The sequence below is a fragment of the Myxocyprinus asiaticus genome, chromosome 1 (genome assembly GCF_019703515.2).
Source record: "Myxocyprinus asiaticus isolate MX2 ecotype Aquarium Trade chromosome 1, UBuf_Myxa_2, whole genome shotgun sequence".
Classification (NCBI taxonomy): Eukaryota; Metazoa; Chordata; class Actinopteri; order Cypriniformes; family Catostomidae; genus Myxocyprinus; species Myxocyprinus asiaticus.
The window spans coordinates 19562567-19583528 of NC_059344.1; the positions used below are offsets into that span (position 1 = coordinate 19562567).

The 20962-nt window shown below is 37.7% G+C and overlaps 1 pseudogene; it reads left to right on the top strand.

Moving 5' to 3' along the window:
* The first annotated feature begins 7448 nt into the window (after positions 1-7448).
* On the top strand, positions 7449-19991 carry LOC127439645 (interferon-induced very large GTPase 1-like; annotated as a pseudogene).
* The last annotated feature ends 971 nt before the right edge of the window (positions 19992-20962 follow it).

The following is a 20962-nucleotide window of genomic DNA, read 5'->3' on the forward strand; positions in this document are numbered from 1 at the left end:
ATCTAGCCAAAAGTTTTCCTGCTTTGTCACCCGACTCAAAGTATGACTGTCTTTCCCTGAATAGCCAAAACTCCACTTTCCACGATAAAATAGCATTATATCTGTATTTCAATCGGGTCAATTCTCTGAGGCCATCAGACGACATTCGGCGCTTCAGCTCTGCCTCGGCACTTTTAATATTCCCTTCCAACTCCACAAGTTCTTGTGCTTTGGATTTTTTAATGAATGAGGAATACTGTATGATCCGACCCCTAAGAACCGCCTTAAGTGCCTCCCAAGCCACGCCCACAGAGGATACTGAGGACCAGTTGGTCTCCATATAAACATTGATTTCAGTCTTTAACATTTGTTGAAAATCAGGATTTTGCAAAATGGACACATTAAGGCGCCAACTATATGATTACTTTTTCTCTGTATATGGCAACACCTTTAAACTCACCAGGGCATGATCTGAGACTACGATATTTCCAATTGAGCAATCAACAACAGATAAAATGAGGGATTTGGAAATAAAAAAAATCTATTCTAGAATAAATCTTATGGACTGATGAAAAAAATGTATAGTCCCTACCAGATGGGTTCAAAAGTCTCCAAATATCTGTAAGACCAAGATTTTTACACGTCCTTTGAAGCGTCAATGTTGCTCTAGGGGGTTTACAGATTTTGCTTCACTATGATCAAGGACTGAATCCATCAAAAGATTAAAGTCTCCTCCCAATATTATATCATGAGGGGTGCCAGCGGTTTGTAGCATCCCTTCAAGATCTATAAAAAAGCCCTGATCATCAGCGTTAGGTGCGTAAATATTAGCCAAAATCAACCTTTGCCCTTGAATTTCAGCTAAAACAATAATGACTCTTCCTAATTTATCTTTAGTCTGTTTGAGACATTTGAATTGTAGATGTTTATTAAACAGTATAATGACTCCCTTGCTCTTACTTGAGCCAGCACTAAAAAAAAACATGTCCACCCCATATCTTCCCAAATTTTTCAGCTTCCTGCGGGGAGAGATGTGTTTCTTGAAGAAACACTATATCATATTTCTTACGTTTAAGAGAAGAAATAACCTTCCTTCTATTTATGGGGTGCCCCAACCCATTCACATTCCATGTGGAGAAAGACAATCCACTCATATTAACAAATGACATATTGATATAATAAAAACTGTGTGTTAAAAACCAAATTATACAGACCACAATCCCCATTAGTGAAACAATCAACCCCCGAACATCCCCCCGAACAAAACAAACAGAAAAAAGAAAAACGTGCGCATTAACCCCGCGCACGAAAGCGCCAACTGGCGACAATCCCTCTAAACTCAAAAGGTCCATGAACGCCCACGAGCCCCCACGACAACTTTGCCATCGGATTGCTCAATTTTGCCTCACAAATTTGTGAATGAACACAAAGAATGTGTAGATTCATTCACAGAACTGTCTCAAAGGTGTGATCTTCCACAAAACAAATTCCAGCTGATATAAAACCGTTCAGATTCCTTGGACAGACAAACGAATGTTCCGTGAGTTCAGCAGATGATGTAATCATTCCAATGTCCAGTAAAAAAAAAAAAAAAAAAAGAAATCAACAAAACAAACTACAGCCAGCAGGAGGAATTAGCACGAAGAACGAACAGATTAATCCACAGCTGTTCCAAAGGAGTGTTATTCAATAGAACAAGCTCCAGCTGCTAGGCGGAGCCAACACAAAAGGAAACAAAACCGGCATCCCGGTTCCCCGGATGGTCGAGTCAATTCACTCGGAGGCTGCATAAACGTATATACCATGACTTGCATAATCCGTCAACTTTATAAAAGACATCCTTTGTGTGAGCATGTAGATATTTTGCGGTCATCCGTAGTGTCCACTCTCAAACTGTCAGGGAACTTCGATGCAAAATTTCTTTAAGGAAAAGTATTATTCACAAAACAAGCTCCAGCCACTCGGTGGAGCCAACGCAAAAAAAAACTAAAATGTCGCCCAGCTTCCTTAAGAGCAAGTGCAGCGAGTCAGGCCCACTCACATGAGAAACATCCAACGGTTTACTCAGACATTGATTCAATAAAAGACATTGCCAGATTTGGACATGTAAATACTTTGCGACCGACCTTCGTTTCTATTCTCAGTTTTGCTGGAAACATTAGAGCGAACAAAATATTTTTCTGATGTAAGAGTTTCTTGCATTCCTTGAACCGATCGCGTTTCTCTCTTGTCGAACTTGCAAAGTCCTGGAACAAGAAAATATCATGGTTCTTCCAAGAAAGCTTCCCTTTGCTCCTCGTCTGGCGCAACACAAGATCTTTATCGGATGATCTCAGAAATTTGGCCAGAACTGATCTGGGCCTTTCTCCCTCAGCAGATCTGTGAGCTGGGAGTCTGTGGGCTCGCTCGATTTCCAGCTTGTGGCCTGTTATGTCGAGCAGACTCGGGAAAACTCGTCTAGGAATTTCACCATATCTCTGCCCTCCTCATGCTCAGGAATTCCAACAATTCAAATGTTATTCCTGCGGCTTCTATTTTCAAGATCTTCAAGCTTTTCAAGGAGATGTTCCAAATCAACTTTGGTCGCGGGCGGATTAGCGGTTAATTCCCTCTCCGAAGATTCCAAAAAATCTATTCGTTTTTCAACATCAGTCACTCTTGTAGCTAACTCAGAGAATTTTATTTCCATCGCCGTAATCGATAGACGTATTACAGCGAGATCCTCCAAGTCAGCAAGAATCTTCGTCAACATCACTGACATGTTGGACAACTGCGCCATCCACATCGAGTCCCCGGTCTGTAGGCCTGTCGGGGCTTTCATCCTGAACACGTAAGTGTTTTTTAATGTCTCCCGAGCCCGAGGATTTTGACTTCTTTGCCATGTTTTGCAACAAAGGGCAAATGTGTAACTGGGTGTATCAAAATTCACCAAATTATAACATGAAAATAATCGAAAAAATGAGGAAAGTGCGCAGAGCTCGTCGCTCACATGTCTGCTCCTTGCATGGCGTCACGTGACCCCCTGTATAGAATTGTTAAAATATTAGTGAAAACTAAATTTTAAGATATTTACAGTACATATTAATTATTAGATAGGCCTGCATTCTCTTGATTATCCATTATATGACATTAATGTACTGTATTTTAATTTTGAAACAAGTTACAGTTAGGTCTTATTGTGAGCCAAGAGCTTTTATGGTTGGCTGTATGGGTCATTAAAGGTTGGGAACCTCTGATCTACAATAAAACTTGCACGGAGGGCACAGAGATAACCAAACTTCAGTATGCCATTATCCTTTTCTTTATGCAAATCAGCAAGGTCAATTCGCTGGCAACAGGCTTACTGTTCATTGACGTGAACAAAACCAACCAGGCCTGCTGATAGTAAAGGAATGAACACTTTACATCAGTCTTGCTAGGAATCACTATTGACATTAGCTTGGAGTGTAGATTGTGAAAAATAAAATGTATATAATCCTGGTTTGCTGAAAATGGTTATTGTTCAAAGCATTTGTATAGTGAGCCAGAACAACTAGAGTCTCCTTTAACTTAACTGGATATGTGAAACAGGGAAGAGCTGTTAATGACTTCATTAGATCATTGATGGCACTAAAAGAAGACAATGGCCAAATTAAGATATTATGGACTCCTATTTCATTATTTAAATTACATCATAACCACTTATAATGTCAAAACTCTTATAATCCTTCCAAATGTGTTACTTTGAAAATGCATACATCACTAAAGACATCTACTTTCACACAATGTTTGAGTAGAGTAATGTACAGTTGGACATGATTCCGTATTGCCAGGGGCGGGTTTACGATTTCTGAGTCCCCAAGCAACCAACCAACCCGGGGCCCCATTCTGAAAAATGTTGCTAAAAAAATTACAATTTATTTTAAATCATAATTTCAAATTCCTCCTATCAGCCGTTGTAGCCAAGTACATTAAAAATGTTTGATGAAATAAAAATGTAGTTAAAGATAATTAATGCATGTTTTCCAGTTTTTCCACAATACAGTGTTAAAAAAGCAATATTTACCTTCATATATGTTTACTTTGTGTGTGTGTGTGTGTGTGTGTGTGTGTGTGTGTGTGTGAACAGGGTGTGCAAAACCTACTGCTTCACCCAGTAACATTTTGAAATTCAGTTGTTACAGTATATATTAATATCATAACCCAAAAATATTTATTGTTGTTTGTCATTATAATATGATACAGTATTATTATTATTACTTTGAGGATTTGTTGTATACAATAGTAATATAGTTCTGTCTTATTTACTTTCACCTGGAGCTTATATTCTAATGCAGCAGTGTTTTGTTCATCATGTTGCGAAAGGCTGTATTTTATGTAGGCTAAGCATCGTAGGCAACATTCCTTACAGTATTGTAACAGTAAACATACAAGGCACGGCGGACCCTCAGCACACTAGAGCAGAAGAAAAAACAAACAAAACATTGCTGTTTATCAAGTGCTGAAACTTTGCTTGGTGCAGAATAATCTGGAATAATATTAAAAATGGTAACAGTCACATCTTTGCAGCCTGAACTTGTTCTCGTTAAATATTTGTGACACCTACGCTAAAAACAGTCTAGGCGCAACGAATGAAACAGAACACAGGTGTCTCTACATGCGTTTTTGAGACCTGGCATTCTTTTTAACTTGACACAGTGTCTAAAAACGTGCCAGTCCTGCGTGAGACACTGAAGAAACAGCGAGACGCGGTACAGCAATCAAGGACGTTCATCTAGTGCGTGTTTACATAGAAAAATAATGGAAAAACAGAGTAGATGTACGCAAAAACACGTTCAGTGTGTGAATGGCCCCTCATCCGTTTGCGCGTATCTGTGTGAGTGAACGCGCGAGGGGGAAACAATTTCGGAAGGCCTGTATATTTTTTTCATAAATTACAACCCCGAAGCCAAAGTCCTACTGACCCGAACCCGGCGTCTTCGTGAACCACTCTGAGTCCGCAGACAACAGCGTCTTCGCGTGTGTGCCCAGAACAACATCTCACCCCTCAAGCGGTTTTTGCAAAGCTTTCCTACTCGGGCCGGGGGCCCTCTGATGCAAATGCATGGTTTGCATGGTGGTTAAAACCGCTACTGAGTATTGCTTTCATGAAATACTCTACATAAGCAGTGTGAGAGAAATGTATGAATGAATGAGCGAGCTACACTTAGGAACAGAATTGGCCTATGGTTAATACATCTAGGGGTATGTATTTACTTTTTCCTTTCCATTGAAGCTTTTGGAGGTGCATGAAGTCTAATTACTTGTAGAGCTTGGCATAAAGTGGCACACCAAGTATGTTGTAATAGATCTGATGGACCTGTAGGTGGTAGGAAAGCAGGTGGTAGATGAAGCATGAACAGCCTCTCAGAGTGTCATGAAAAACAAAGGGCAATGCAGAGCTGAGGGAGAAGTACAAGAAGACAATGAAGGAAAGAAATAGAGTAGACATCTTCTCCTCTGGCATGTACAGGATATGAAAGAGAGAGGGGAGGGGAGGGGAGGGTAGGGTAGGGGAGGGTGGGCAGAGTTACTATTAAAGAGGTAGACATATGAAGAGGATACATTTGCATTGTTCCATGTAGTTGTCTCTCCATATTGGACCTGGTATTGTGTTCAATTCAACTGATCAAAATTCAATAATTACTGCAACTGACTGGCTGGCAGTGATACTTTCGAACAGTAACAATGTTAGAGAAGACTGACTGTAACTACATGATTTGTCCCCACCTAAATGTGTGAAAAAGCTTAAAGCTAATTAAAATGATTCGTGTGGAACAATTTCAGATATTGAATACACTGTATCTTTAAATTCACATTCACTATCAATAAAGATATATTTCAAAAGCGTGATATAATTTATGAGCATAATGTTCCTCTTGTATACACTGTTCTGCTGTATGGCATGATAAGAATGGAAATAATCCACTAGGAGTAGGACACAATCTGATAGGTGAGTTTATTCACTGCTCAGTATTGCAGCCTTTCAGCTGGGTTTGTGTTAGCTGATAGCATTTATTTCACATTAAAGCTTTTCAAAGAATAGTTCACCCAAAAATGAAAATTCTCTCATTATTTACTCACCATCATGCCATTTCAGATGTGCGCCTTTTTTTCTTCTGCTGAACACAAACAAAGATTTTTTGAAGAATATTTCAGCTCTGTAGGTCCTCGCAATAAATGGACCAACATAGCTGAGATATTCTTCAAAAAAAAATCTTTGTTTTTGTTCAGCAGATGAAAGAAAGTCATACACACCTGGGTTGCACAAGTGTGAATAAATGATGTGAGAATTTTCATTTTTGGATGAGCTGTCCCTTTAATGTGGCAACCTTTTAGTATTGAGTACTATCAGTGGTATCACTACAGATTTGTTGTGCTATTATAGTACTGAATTTAAATGTGATATGGTAATTGTATTGTTTTCTTTCTTGGATTGATAGTTTCTGCATGCATTTTGTTTATTTGTAAGGTGTTATTTTATAAAACATCTGCATGCTTATACATGTAGAAGAACTGACTGCATTCTTTAAAGCTGTCAGAGGCTGTGGTGCGTGCCACATGCAATCCTAACAATAGAAGAAATGTAAGGAGTGAAATATTGAAAATAGCCATCAAAGAAAGAAACCAAATAGGAAGCTGATACTTTTATCAGGTGGTTCTGTAACAAAATATGTCATTTTTTAATGCAAAGACAGGCTGGTCCATCTGTTCTTTCATGGTGTTCCATGTCAGACTGATAACCTGGAAGAGTGAAAGCCACCATATACAAAGCATCACCTCTCTTACCCTGCATTACTGTGTATCTGCAAAATGACTTGTGATAATATTTAAATTGTTTATGTTTTCATGGACAAATTAAATAATTTCCATGATGCACAAAGATGCTGAGGCATATGGAGCCCAATGTGGTCACATGCATTTACCATATTTACCTACCACTGAATGAGGCTGAAGTGGTCAAATCTCAAAATCTCGTATTGCTTGCACCGTTTACAATTTAGTTTAAGTGTTGTGCCGGTTTAAATGGGTCACCTAAAACTCATCTTCATGACAGATTTTAAATCGGGGCCTAAAGTGTGTGAGATTACTTAATGTAAACATTAAATCAAGCCACCATTTTAATCAATTCACTATTTACAGTTATGTAATGGTTATATACCGTACTAAATTATGTAACCAAAACAGAATCCATTTCTCTTTTAGTGCCTCAACCAACTCCTAAAGGCTACAATGGACTGCCCAAGAGAGAAAAAATAAGGATTACATTGTCTTTCTTTCTTTGATTTTCTGCATTAGCTTTGCAAATGATGTCCCATAGATTTTTTTAGATACTGAATTTTTCTTACACACAATAGGACTTAAACAAATTTAGTCAAGATTGACCATGGTGCATGCCACTAATGCATGAACAACTTTAAATGAAGGAATTTGAAGATGCCAGTTAACACCTTGAAGACGAACAACAAACCATTTCTTCAGGAGCACATTCTGTGGAGTCATTTCGAAAGGAAGAAGTTACCAAGTCACAAGGTAAAAAATATAATGAACCAGTTAATCAGTTATATCTGATAAGATCCATAAGGAGAACAACAACTGTTTTAGTGATAAGTCAGATTCAAATGAATTCAGGCTAAACTTTTGATTATCTCGAAGTTAATGATATCAATGTAACTTACCTCATGCCATCATGTCATTCACCCCAGTGTTTGAATTAAGTTAGAGCTCTTGGGGGGTCCCCTTAAACCAACCAACCTCCCCCCATCCACACCCACACACACTTTCACAAACAATGTGATGATCAAATGACGCTGTATTTTGGATAAACAAATTACAACATTAATTTAGCTAATAATCATAGTCACCTCTTTAATCACAGATTTATGGTATCTTTATCAAACTCTTATCTTCTTTCTCTTGGGGTTTTATAAACAAGTGACAGGGCATCACATATTTAGCTGACCACAAACATCACAAACTTAGTTTACCTGTTTCAACTGAGCTTTTGTGCAGGAGATGCCCAATGCTTGAAATAGTTTCACTGTTGCCTCATGTTCTTTCTCAGCTCAATTCTCTGCTGTAGCTCGCTATGTTGTCTCTGCTCTGTACATTACTACATCTCTGATAATATCAGTGGCGTAACTACAGGGAGGGCAGTGGCCCTTGAGCACAGTGGTGAGAGGAGGCCTGCACTGGGGCCCATAAGATCCAAGTTACTGCACTGGATTGTGTCACTGCATTGGCACTCAGCAATGTTTGAACTGAATAATTACGTCAGATGCACATACAACTCCCCATGAATCCCTACCAAAAATTCAAAAGATAATTCGATATATTGATTAAAATGAGTAGTTTCAATATTTTAAAGAATTAAATGACAAGAGTAAGATGTTAGGCTCAATAATAGACTATAATTTGTAGAATTTAAAAAACAGACACCATGTCTGTGAAGCATAGTGTATGATAGAGCTATAAATAAGATGTTGCTCATTTTGGGTTATGGTTGTATTATTTAATGAATTGTTTTTTTTTCTCTTATTCTAATTGTTTCTCAACAAGGCTTGCATATTTAGACTGAGGGAGGGCACTTGTCATGGGCACAGCATTATTGATGGACAAAGACATTTCTCCACAAATCCATGTAATAACTTTACAACTGTTTATTAGTGAGCTTTGTAGTGTTAGATAAATACCGGCAAAACAGCCCGCATATTAACTGTATGCTTATTAATTAACCTCTAGCAATGGTTTAGTTCTAAGATTGAAGATGATTTTGTGTTAGTAATTTAGGTTTAGCAACAATCATAACTCAAAGAAGAATTATATTTTACCATTATTTTGAAGTGAAAATGAAAATCTACTCTGACACTGTCACTCAGTCACTGTCTGTAAGTTCCTTCAGAAAACAGCGTGAGGCGCACTCGAGTGTGTTTTGAATTTTCTGACCAAAAAAATCAAATTTGGATTATTTATGAAAACTGGACACAAAATTGTCAATATTGCATTGTGTCACAGCAGTCATTTGAAAAAAAAAAAAAAAAAAAAAAAAAAAAAAAATCTGGTTCTATGTTTCTAGTATTCTAGTTTTGAAGAAACACTAGGGTCCCGGACACCCCAAACCCCCCCTCAATTCGAACAGTGATCCTGATGGGTGAGACACTGTCAAAAAACTGCAACTCTGTAAAGTATCAGCACTATAGAGCTACATTTTTATTTTGTGATATTTTAATATGCTAAACAACACATAATCCGCTAAAAGATACGCTGATGCGAGTAAAAAAAAAAAAAAAAAAAAACACTTGAAAATGAAAAACAAATACAGGTTTCCGTTATGAGGTGGGAAAAACACTCAGAAATTTTGAATTTGCAAAGAAGCATTACCTGATGGGAACCATGTCTCGTAGGGATGGGCGATACCACTTATTTTATTTTCGATCCGATACCAAGTACTTTTAGGCCAATATCGCCGATATCAATTCCAATACCGATACCTCTATTAAATTGAATTTTTATGAATTCTTTGGATAAAATTAGTAACTTCAATATTACTTTATTTTTTAAAATATATTTATGGGCCTAAACAGAAAATTATTAGGCTGCTTTGTTTACCCTTTAAAAACGTGTTAGTATAAGTCACATATAAAACCTCAAAATTAACCATAGATATTATTATATGGTTACTATTACTAAAACCAAGTTACCATATGCATACTACAGTAATGCTGTAGCAAAATTGTATCAAAACCTTGGTTACTGTCATAAAGAAAAAAAAAAAAAAAAAAAAAAAAAACATGGTTACTACAGTCATGGTTACTACAATCATGGTTAATACAGTATTACTACAGTAAAGCCATGGTAAATTTTCATAAGGGTATCATTTATTAACGAGGATTACAGATCATTATCAATGTTTTAACAATTCTGAATTTAAATAAACCTGTAAAAATTGTCAAACAAACCGATTGCTCAGTGATATTAAGTAAAATCTTAAAGTGTCTTACAGGAAACTTACAGGAATCTCTGGAACATGCTAACATCTCTGTTCATGTGTCTACAATACTTAAAACATGAAATAAGAATGATGTTAATGGGAGGACACTAGGGCTGGGTATTGATACAGATTTCCTGATTCAATTTAGATTCACAAGCTCTCGACTCAATTCCAATTTTTATTAGATTCCATTCTGATTCAGTTGGGTATACTTCAGTTATAATGTCCATTTTTCTTACATATGAAAGAAATTTGAAAAAAATGAGCTTTTTTTATGTCTTGAAATTGCACATATATACAGTATATACTAGGGCTGGGCGATATGTCTTAAAAAAACATATATCTCAATATTTTTAAGTCTATTGACGATATTCGATATATATCTCGATAATTATGTATTTGCTCTAAAATGGCTCAAAAGTGTGTTTTTGTTTGTTTGTTTTATCAGAGGAACCATCATTTCATCCAAACAGCCATTGTTGCCAAGTAGATTAAATATTTTAAAGACATTAAATAAAAATCTAATAATTAGTTTTTCATTAAAAAAAAAAACACACAAGGGAGAATGAAATTCAATCTTTTTCATTGATATGCACTTTATTTCATACACAATGATACGTAGTAGTTTAATAAAAAGCATTTGTTACCTTCAAATGTTTTTTACTGTGCAAAGCTACTTAACTGACTTATTTTTGAAACCCAAGTTAAACATTGCATAATGCTAAATTATTACTGTGGGACATGTCAGGTTGATTATTATAATATAATGCTGAATTATCATTATTATTCTGATTATTAGATTTGTGTTATACAAAAGTAATATATTTCTGTCCTGTTTACTTCATCTTCACCTGGGGGCTTTTATTTTGACACCAAAAGTGCTGCAGTATTTACTTCAACTTCACAAGGAGCTTTTATTGTGACACAGAAAAGGAAATAGACCTTTTCACACTCTTTGGAACGCAGAAGTAAACGTTTGCAGGGTAAACTTCGACAGCAGTGAATGTGAGTGAATGGGAGATCACAGCAAATATTATTTTCACTTACCCATTTGCTCTAAGACCAAAGGAAAAAAAATCCACTATTACATTTGAATGACTTTCCAGACTAAAAAAATAAAAAATAAAAAATAGAGAGAAGTGGATTAAGACAAATTGGAGAAGATGCCAAAGTTACTGTCACTCTCTCAGCAGCTGTAATCAAAATCCCCTCGCAGCTGATTCCAGGGTAATATAACACAAAGCATAATGTTATAAACTTACAATCATTATTTTAAAAATGATCATATAAAAAAAGTTCTTGTATTTCTGCTAAATAAAGCAGAAACACGTCATCACAGTCTGTGAAAAAAGTCAATGTGTATTTGACAATTTACCATGTTCTGCATTTCATGAAATGCTGTAATCTCCTCCTTTAATGTTATTCTGTGCCACATTTGTAGATTTGTATAATAACTTCTAACTGTTACTAATGTTTGGAATTGCTCAAATGCTTGAACCTCTATTACTTTGATTTCACAAAGTAATGATCTGAGAGCGCTGCCATGCTCGTGCACACAGGATAGCGCATCAACGGTTTGTTCTGAATCAAACAGACTGTTTATCTGTCTTTAAATCACAGCCTTATTTGGATTAATAATCAAATATGACCAACTCGCCATGTTGATGTTATTTTGATTCATTGTGCAGCCCTGAAGGATCGTGAAATTAGTCTACTTTATGAAACTTAATGGCCAAATGAAAGCACGTTAAAATCATCACGATTATATAGTTAATATTCAATATATCGGCCAGCCCTAGTATATACTGTATACTGTATATAAACCCATCAGCCTAATATTGTGTAGGTCTCCCTTGTGCCGCCAAAACAGCGCCAACCCGCATTTCAGAATAGCATTCCGAGATGATATTCTTCTCACCACAATTGTGGATGTTTTTTGTTTTTGGCACCATTCGGAGTAAATGGTAGAGACTTGTGTGTAAAAATCCCAGGAGATCAACAGTTACAGAAATACCCAAACCAGCCCATATGGCACCAACAATCATGCCATGGTCCAAATCACTGAGATCAAATTTATTTCCCATTCTGATGGTTGATTGATATATATATATATATATATATATATATATATATATATATATATATATATATATATATATGTATACACACACACACACACACACATTGTATTATATGTTTATTGTTAACATGCATAATTTGTACTACTTACAAGTGTTTATGTAAATATACTAACAGTTGTAAAACAAGAAACAAGAGCTCAAATGGAGCTGTCTCTTTATGAATAGTGGGAGTTCAGCAAGCATCTCACAGAAGTGTTTTGGTTAAGTGGATATTCACGAGAGTGGAGTGATTAGAATTAAATCTTTTATTTTTTTGTTCTTGATCAACAACTGACTGTAAAGAACAGTGATGACATTAGAAAAGTTTATTCGATGACAAACTGATTGCGTGGATCTCATCTTTGTACACACATTACACCGAACAAGTAAAACTAAACTTTTACCCTTAGTTTGCCATGGAAGGATCTTGGTCTTGATCTTATTAGCCAATATACTACTCAATCACTGGTGAGTGAAATCTGAAAATGTACCATCCAGTGGCTAATCACAGACATTTTTAGTCGCATAGCATGAAATTTGGTTGGACATGTGAGTGATTTACTTGTTCAGGGTATTGTTGAGGGTTGCGCATAGAGTAAAAGATCATTCTTGGGATTTTACAAATTGATATCGTTGTCATTGAATTGAAGGTTGTGACTGATCTGACAATCAATATTTTTTTTCCAGCCCTAGAGGAAGCCACAGCTGTCAAAAACAAAAAACAATTGCATTGCTCCACATCTGAAGTTAAGATGAAACCAAAGTTAAGTTTTTTTTCTCTCCCCTTTTTCTCCCCAATTTGGAATGCCCAATTCCCAATGCACTCTAAGTCACTGAGTAGTGACTCACCTCAATCCGGGTGGCAGAGGATGAATCTCAGTTGCCTCTGCGTCTGAGACTGTCAACCCGCGCATCTTATTACGTGGCTTGTTGAGCACGTTACCGTGGAGACATAGCGCGTGTGTCCACGTGCGGCATCCACGCACAACTCACCACACGCCCCACCGAAATCGAACCACATTATAGCGACCACGAAGAGGTTACCCCATGTGACTCTACCCTCCCTAGCAACCAGGCTAATTTGGTTGCTTAGGAGGCCTGGCTGGAGTCACTCAGCACACCCTGGGATTTGAACTCATGAACTCCAGCGGTGGTAGTCAGCGTCTTTACTCACTGAGCTACCCAGGCCACCCAAAGTTAAGTTTTGTTAAAAACACAAAGCTGTGTTTAGAAAGAAGGGGCAGCATACTAATATCAAAATATCATAACAACAGAAAAGTACGGCACAATTATACAATTACAGGAAGTGTTTGGTGGAGGTTATTGCTTACAAAATGGGGGTCAACCAGTTAAAACCAAGTATTCAAAACTTTTTACACCTTGCACTACAGTGCATCCGGAAAGTATTCACAGCACTTCGCTTTTTCCACATTTTGTTATGTTACAGCCTTATTCCAAAATGGATTAAATTCATTATTTTTACAAACAATACCCCATAATGATAATGTGAAAGAAGTTTGTTTGAAATCTTTGCAAATTTATAAAAAAATAAAAAATAAAAATAAATAAAAAAAATAAAACAAATCACATGCTCAATACTTTGTTGAAGCACCTTTGGCACCAATTACAGCCTCAAGTCTTTTTGAGTATGATGCTACAAGCTTGGCACACCTATTTTTGGGCAGTTTCTCCCATTCTTCTTTGCAGGACCTCTCAAGCTCCATCAAGTTGGATGGGGAGCGTTGTTGCACAACCATTTTCAGATCTCTCCAGAGATGTTCAATCGGGTTCAAGTCTGGGCTCTGGCTGGGCCACTCAAGGACATTCACAGAGTTGTCCCAGAGCCACTCCTTTGTTATCTTGGCTGTGTGCTTAGGGTCGTTGTCCTGTTGGAATATGAACCTTCGCCCCAGTCTGAGGTCCAGAGTGTTCTGGAGCAGGTTTTCATCAAGGATGTCTCTGTACATTGCAGCATTCATCTTTCCCTCGATCCTGACTAGTCTCCCAGTTCCTGCCGCTGAAAAACATCCCCACAGCATGATGCTGCCACCACCATGCTTCACTGTAGGGATGGTATTGGCCAGGTGATGAGCGGTGCCTGGTTTCCTCCAGACATGGCACTTGCCATTCAGGCCAAAGAGTTCAATCTTTGTTTCTCATAGTCTGGGAGTCCTTCAGGTGCCTTTTGGCAAACTCCAGGCGGGCTGTCATGTGCCTTTTACTGAGGAGTGACTTCCGTCTGGCCACTCTACCATACAGGCCTGATTGGTGGAGTGCTGCAGAGATGGTTGTTCTTCTGGAAGGTTCTCCTCTCTCCACAGAGAAATGCTGGAGCTCTGTCAGAGTGACTATCGGGTTCTTGGTCATCTCCCTGACTAAGGCCTTTCTCCCCCGATCGCTCAGTTTGGCCAGGCGGCCAACTCTAGGAAGAGTCCTGGTGGTTCCAAACTTCTTCCATTTACGGATGATGGAGGCCACTGTGCTCACTGGGACCTTCAATGCTGCAGAAATTTTTCTGTACCCTTCCCCAGATCTGTGCCTCGATACAATCTTGTCTCGGAGGTCTACAGACAATTCCTTGGCTTGGTTTGTGCTCTGGCATGCACCTTATATAGACAGGTGTGTGCCTTTCCAAATCATGTTCAATGAACTGAATTTACCACAGGTGGACTCGCATCAAGTTGTAGAAACATCTCAAGGATGATCAGTGGAAACAGGATGCACCTGAGCTCAATTTTGAGTGTCATGGCAAAGGCTGTGTATACAGATTCAGACAAACTTCTTTCACGTTGTCATTATGGGGTATTGTTTGTAGAATTTTGAGGAAAATAATGAATTTAATCCATTTTGGAATAAGGCTGTAACATAACAAAATGTGGAAAAAGTGAAGCGCTGTGAATACTTTCCAGATGCACTGTAGTTGTTCAAAAAAGAACATTTCAAAATATAATTATTTTTGTGTGTTACAAGGTTCTTTCAACTCTCTCAAGGAAGAAGCAGGAGACAGGTTACAATTCAACATGTGTTTTTTATTTCCCACACAAACTTTTTAGTGCAGTTTATTGGGACAAGTTCTGTTACACTTGCCTGGGATTGCCCAAACAACATATCAACATTTGAGTTGACTTACTCCATTCTCACAACTACAAAGACATCTACTATCTCAAATGTCAAAGCCATAGAGGTGGAAGGCCTATATCCAGGAACTGAGTACACTTTCAGCCTTGTTTCAGTAACTGAAAATGGAAATCGAAGTGTGGGAGTTGAAGTGACTACATGCACCAGTAATAGTCCTTCTGTCTCTCCATGTAGTATGAACTAGTTTGAAAGTGTTTCATTAAAATTGACAAAAGAAAGTGCTGCAACATAAATATTTCCCCTGTTTTCTTTGCAGAGCCGGTTCCACCTGCAAACTTCAAGGTTGAGAGTGTGGGTACCACATCAATTACTCTTATTTGGGAGGCATCTGGCTGTATAGACAAGATGTTCCATGTAGTCTGCTGTCAGAATGGGAAAATCATTCAGGAAAAGAAGACAGAATCAGACACTGTAGTTTTCAGTGACCTACATCCTGAGAATAAGTACTCTTTTCACAACACAACAGTGCTTCCAAATGTCAACAGAATTAAAGAAGCAGTGACATATGCTCAAATCAGTTAGTATAATAGAGAAAACTTAACTACAAAAATTGTACATTTATTTGTAAAATTATGATGTGATTAGAAATAAATGATCAAAACCTTGCCTTTTTCAACAGAAACAAACATTCAGAGTCTCTTGGAGGATTTAGGGTTGGAGCAATACTATCCAAACAAACTCTCACTCAGTGCTGTGCTACAGATTGATAAGAGGGCAGTGACGGATGAACCAGCCCAATCACTGTCATCTTTGGCTATTCCTGAAGAAACTGATGATGGTGAATGTGACTGCAAGAAATGTAAAATGTTCTCTTTTGTCATCTGATGAGACTGAAGTCTTGTCAAGCTTAGATATTTACAGTGATCCAGTAGATTTTCTTAATGGTCAGAACAACAGTGTGAACCCTTTATATGTAGTGACTTCCCTCTTTCTTTGTTCAGATGGTTTCTTACAGCAGGAAATGGTCTCAGAAATGTCAATGTGTCAGTTCTCTGTCCCTTTGCTTCTTCCAAACTGTGACACTCAATAGTGCATGTTCATGCTTTGGGCAATGAGAGATAATGTGAAGAAATTCAGACCACACTCCTTGTCAGACCCAAGAGGCTTTGTTGAAGACAGAATTGTTCACTCTCAGCTTCCCGTAGTGTCTTTTGTCAGACTTGGTGAATGCAGCATTTCTAAATCTCAGATCTTGAACAAATTGCTCAGCAATCCTCAACAGTATCATGATACATTTGTACATCATGACATGGATTGTGGAGATATCTCAAGAAGAACATCAAGTGGGTTGGTGGAGATGAGTTGGTATCTACCATGTGGAAACAAAAACATTGATGTCTTTCCTGAACCTGTGGCTGTTGCAAACTTGAGAGGTGACATATGTACCTTTGAAACGGATGAACCTTGACAATCTCTCTCGCAAAAGCCACTCTAGCCTCCGAGAGCAGTACAAAGAAAAGTGTCAGCAATTTTCAGAAAACAAAGCGGAAATTGCACAGCTTGACCAACAGATCTCTAACAGTTCCTTAGGAACAGAGCACTTATTGCGTGAAATGGGTCAGCTTTATGAAGCCGCAGTGTCTCTTCCAGAAAACATAGAATCACGTAAACAAATGCTTCACTTACCTACAGTAGACTGTGTGCCGAGCTGATGTTGTATGGCTTCCCTCTGGAACTGGTTGATGGAGATGCATCAAATATTCCTCTCAGATGGGTCAGTGATATGCTTCTGCATTTAAACTCTTTGGTGCAGCCCAATAATAAAATCATGGTGATCACAGTTTTGGGAGTCCAGAGCACAGGGAAGTCCACTTTGCTGAACACCATGTTTGGAGTTCACTTTGCAGTCAGCAGTGGAAGATGCACCAGAGGAGCTTTCATGCAGCTGATCAGAGTCACAGAGGACATAAGAGAAGAACTCGGCTGTAATTATTTAGTGATAATTGACACCGAAGGCCTGAAATCCCCAGAGCTAGCAAAACTAGATGATAGCGATGAACATGACAATGAATTAGCTACACTTGTAGTTGGATTGAGTGATATCACAATCAACAATATTGCAATGGAGAACTCCACAGAGATGAAGGATATTCTGCAGATTGTGGTCCATGCATTCCTCATAATGAAGGAAATAGGCAAAAAAACCTAAGTGTCAGTTTGTCCACCAGAATGTTGCTGATATATCAGCCCATGACAAAAATATGAGAGACCGAAAGCTTCTTCTGGAGCAGCCGAATGAGATGACTGAGGCAGCAGCTAAAATGGAGATTAAGGAGGAGTATAAAAGGTTTACTGATGTTATGGAGTATGATCCAGAGACTTGCAATTGGTACATTCCTGGACTCTGGCATGTAAATCCTCCAATGGCACCAGTGAATGCTGGCTACTCTGAGGCTGTTTATGACCTTAAAAAGGAAATGACTGCCATTATTGGAAAATGAAAACACAAAATATCTGGAAACAACATAACTGAATTTTTGGAATGGTCAAAAAGCTTGTGGACTGCAGTTAAATATGAAAATTTCATATTTAGCTTCAAGAATAGCTTAGTGGCTGATGCATACATGGGACTGTGCACAGAATTCCATAAATTGGAATGGTCTTTCAAGAAACATGTGCACTGTTGGCTAACAGAAGCTGAAACCATAGTGTCAAATTTTGAGATAATGAAACTGAAATCCGACAAGTCTGACTTGCAGTATATTTTATGCAAACTGAAACAACAAGCTGCCACAAAGCTTGACACCTTGGAAAAGACCACTATGGAAAACCTGTCCAAATACTTTGAACAAACAGAGGGTCATGTCTATCTTGTGGAAAAATACAGAGAAGATTTTGTGAGTAGTATAAAATCTCTCAGGAGGGAAACTGAGAGTTCTTTGCATACACAGCTTGAGGTGACAGTGGATATCAGGAGAGAAATTAATAATCTGGACAACATCAAGAAAACATTTACTGATACAATGGAGAAAAAAGTGTTGAGTCTTCTTGAGGAGTTGCGGAGAAAAACAAGTTCAAAAAGTGATGCACACAAGACTGATAAGGAGCTTGACAGATTTTTTGAAAAAATATGGCAAGAAACTGTCAACGAGCTGTCATTTAGGGGCTTGAAGGAGAGAAACATATTTGATTGTGTTTTCAGGCCACTTCAGGAGAACATGAAACAGAAGGGAAGTTCTGTTACAGTAGAATTAAATAGAGTGAAATTGCAGGATTGTGGCAGAGGGTCCTTTAAAGTCACCAAAGAATTCTTTCTCAAAAGATTTTGGAAATTTTAAATTAATGAAAATTCTACTATGGACTTACAGGATATGGCAGATAATGTAATTCAGACATGCTGTCAGTTAGTCATGGAGAAGACTCAGACCCGATTAGATTATCACAACACTTACATTCAGGAGATCCTGAACATAATTGATGAAAGATTTGCTTCTAAAAAGAAAATGGGATTTTCAGAAGAATTTGAACTATCCCTCAAATTGCACATTTGTGGGTTCTCTGCAAGAAAATGTCAAAACATGCATGATTGTTTCATTATGGAGAATGACCCACGTAGATGCCTTGATCAGCTTAAAGACAAATATCGCAGTGTTTTCAAAGATCTGTTCCATGATCGTGATCAGTGTCAGAGAAAGGCTGAAGAATTCACTAAACTGTGCTTGATTCCTCCAGCTGAGACATTCATCTACAGCTCATTGGGTCCAGACATTGTTGACAAAATGCTTCAGGGTAAAAATGCATTTCAATTCAGCACCCGCGCATTTTTTCCAGTACTCACTCTTAAGCACCAGTAACATGGTCATCGGAACAAATATTAACAATGGTTATAACCATTCCTCAGTGATTTGAAAATGTTATTGTTGCCTGCAAATGGCTAAAGCTAGTTACCAACAACATCACCTGTGCCTGTATTGAAGTTCATAATAAAATTTCAAAATGAAAAAGAAAATGAATCAAGTGAATGGCATATTGCAAGGGTGCAGACATACCATGGTTGAATGTCTCATATGTTAGTACATGTGGTAAATGTATTTTTTTTTATTATTATTTTGTGGTGAAAGATTATGCACTACTATATATTTTACCTTTCTTTTTATGTTATGTTTTATTTCTTTATTATAACAATTATATAGTACTGCAGCAGAATTCTAAACCATGAATACAGATTGAAAAAAATATAATTTTTATTTTTGTAGATCAGGTCTTAATTTTGATGTATTATAATTTTTGACAGCTTTTTGCTATCAGTCTTGTAATCATTCTGAATGTGTCTAATCTGAAATAGGTTTTTCTTTATTAGTATTAATATGCCTGTTTTATTCAGCTGGTTCTAAATTTAGTCTCCTTAAGACAAATCACTTGTGTTGTAGTATTCCTCTTTTATAAGTCTATTTGGAATAAAGTGCTTGCTAAATGAATACATGTAATGATAATGTTATGTTTTAACACATAATACATAGGTACATAAATTGAGTTTGATTTTTGTGTATACATTTCTTTATTATTCCAAGTGTACACTTTATTATAAACTTCCTCTTTGCCAGCCACTCATTTGCACTTGAGACAAACAAGTTAATCAGTAGTGAAGGAAGGTGAATAGATGAGCATGTTGATCTCATAGTGAATGACAGGATAAACTTAAGCATTCCGTTAACTAATGCCAGTGAGACAAAAGGTGCTTTCCAAATCGCATACTTCTGCACTATTCTATGCCATTTTGTATTGTACAGGTGCATCTCAATAAATTAAAATGTCATGGAAAAGTTCATTTATTTCAGTAATTCAACTCAAATTGTGAAAATCGTGTATTAAATAAATTCAATGCACACAGACTGAAGTAGTTTAAGTCTTTGGTTCTTTTAATTGTGATGATTTTGGCTCACATTTAACAAAAACCCACCAATTCACTATCTCAAAAAATTAGAATATGGTGACATGCCAATCAGCTAATCAACTCAAAACACCTGCAAAGGTTTCCTGAGCCTTCAAAATGGTCTCTCAGTTTGGTTCATTAGGCTGCACAATCATGGGGAAGACTGCTGATCTGACAGTTGTCCAGAAGACAATCATTGACACCCTTCACAAGGAGGGTAAGCCACAAACATTCATTGCCAAAGAAGCTGGCTGTTCACAGAGTGCTGTATAAAAGCATGTTAACAGAAAGTTGAGTGGAAGGAAAAAGTGTGGAAGAAAAAGATGCACAACCAACCGAGAGAACCGCAGCCTTATGATTGTCAAGCAAAATCGATTCAAGAATTTGGGTGAACTTCACAAGGAATGGACTGAGGCTGGGGTCAAGGCATCAAGAGCCACCACACACAGACATGTCAAGGAATTTGGCTACAGTTGTTGTATTCCTCTTGTTAAGCCACTCCTGAACCACAGACAACGTCAGAGGCGTCTTACCTGGGCTAAGGAGAAGAAGAACTGGACTGTTGCCCAGTGTTCCAAAGTCCTCTTTTCAGATGAGAGCAAGTTTTGTATTTCATTTGGAAACCAAGGTCCTAGAGTCTGGAGGAAGGGTGGAGAAGCTCATAGCCCAAGTTGCTTGAAGTCCAGTGTTAAGTTTCCACAGTCTGATGATTTGGGGTGCAATGTCATCTGCTGGTGTTGGGTCATTGTGTTTTTTGAAAACCAAAGTCATTGCACCCATTTACCAAGAAATTTTGGAGCACTTCAGGCTTCCTTCTGCTGACCAGCTTTTTAAAGATGCTGA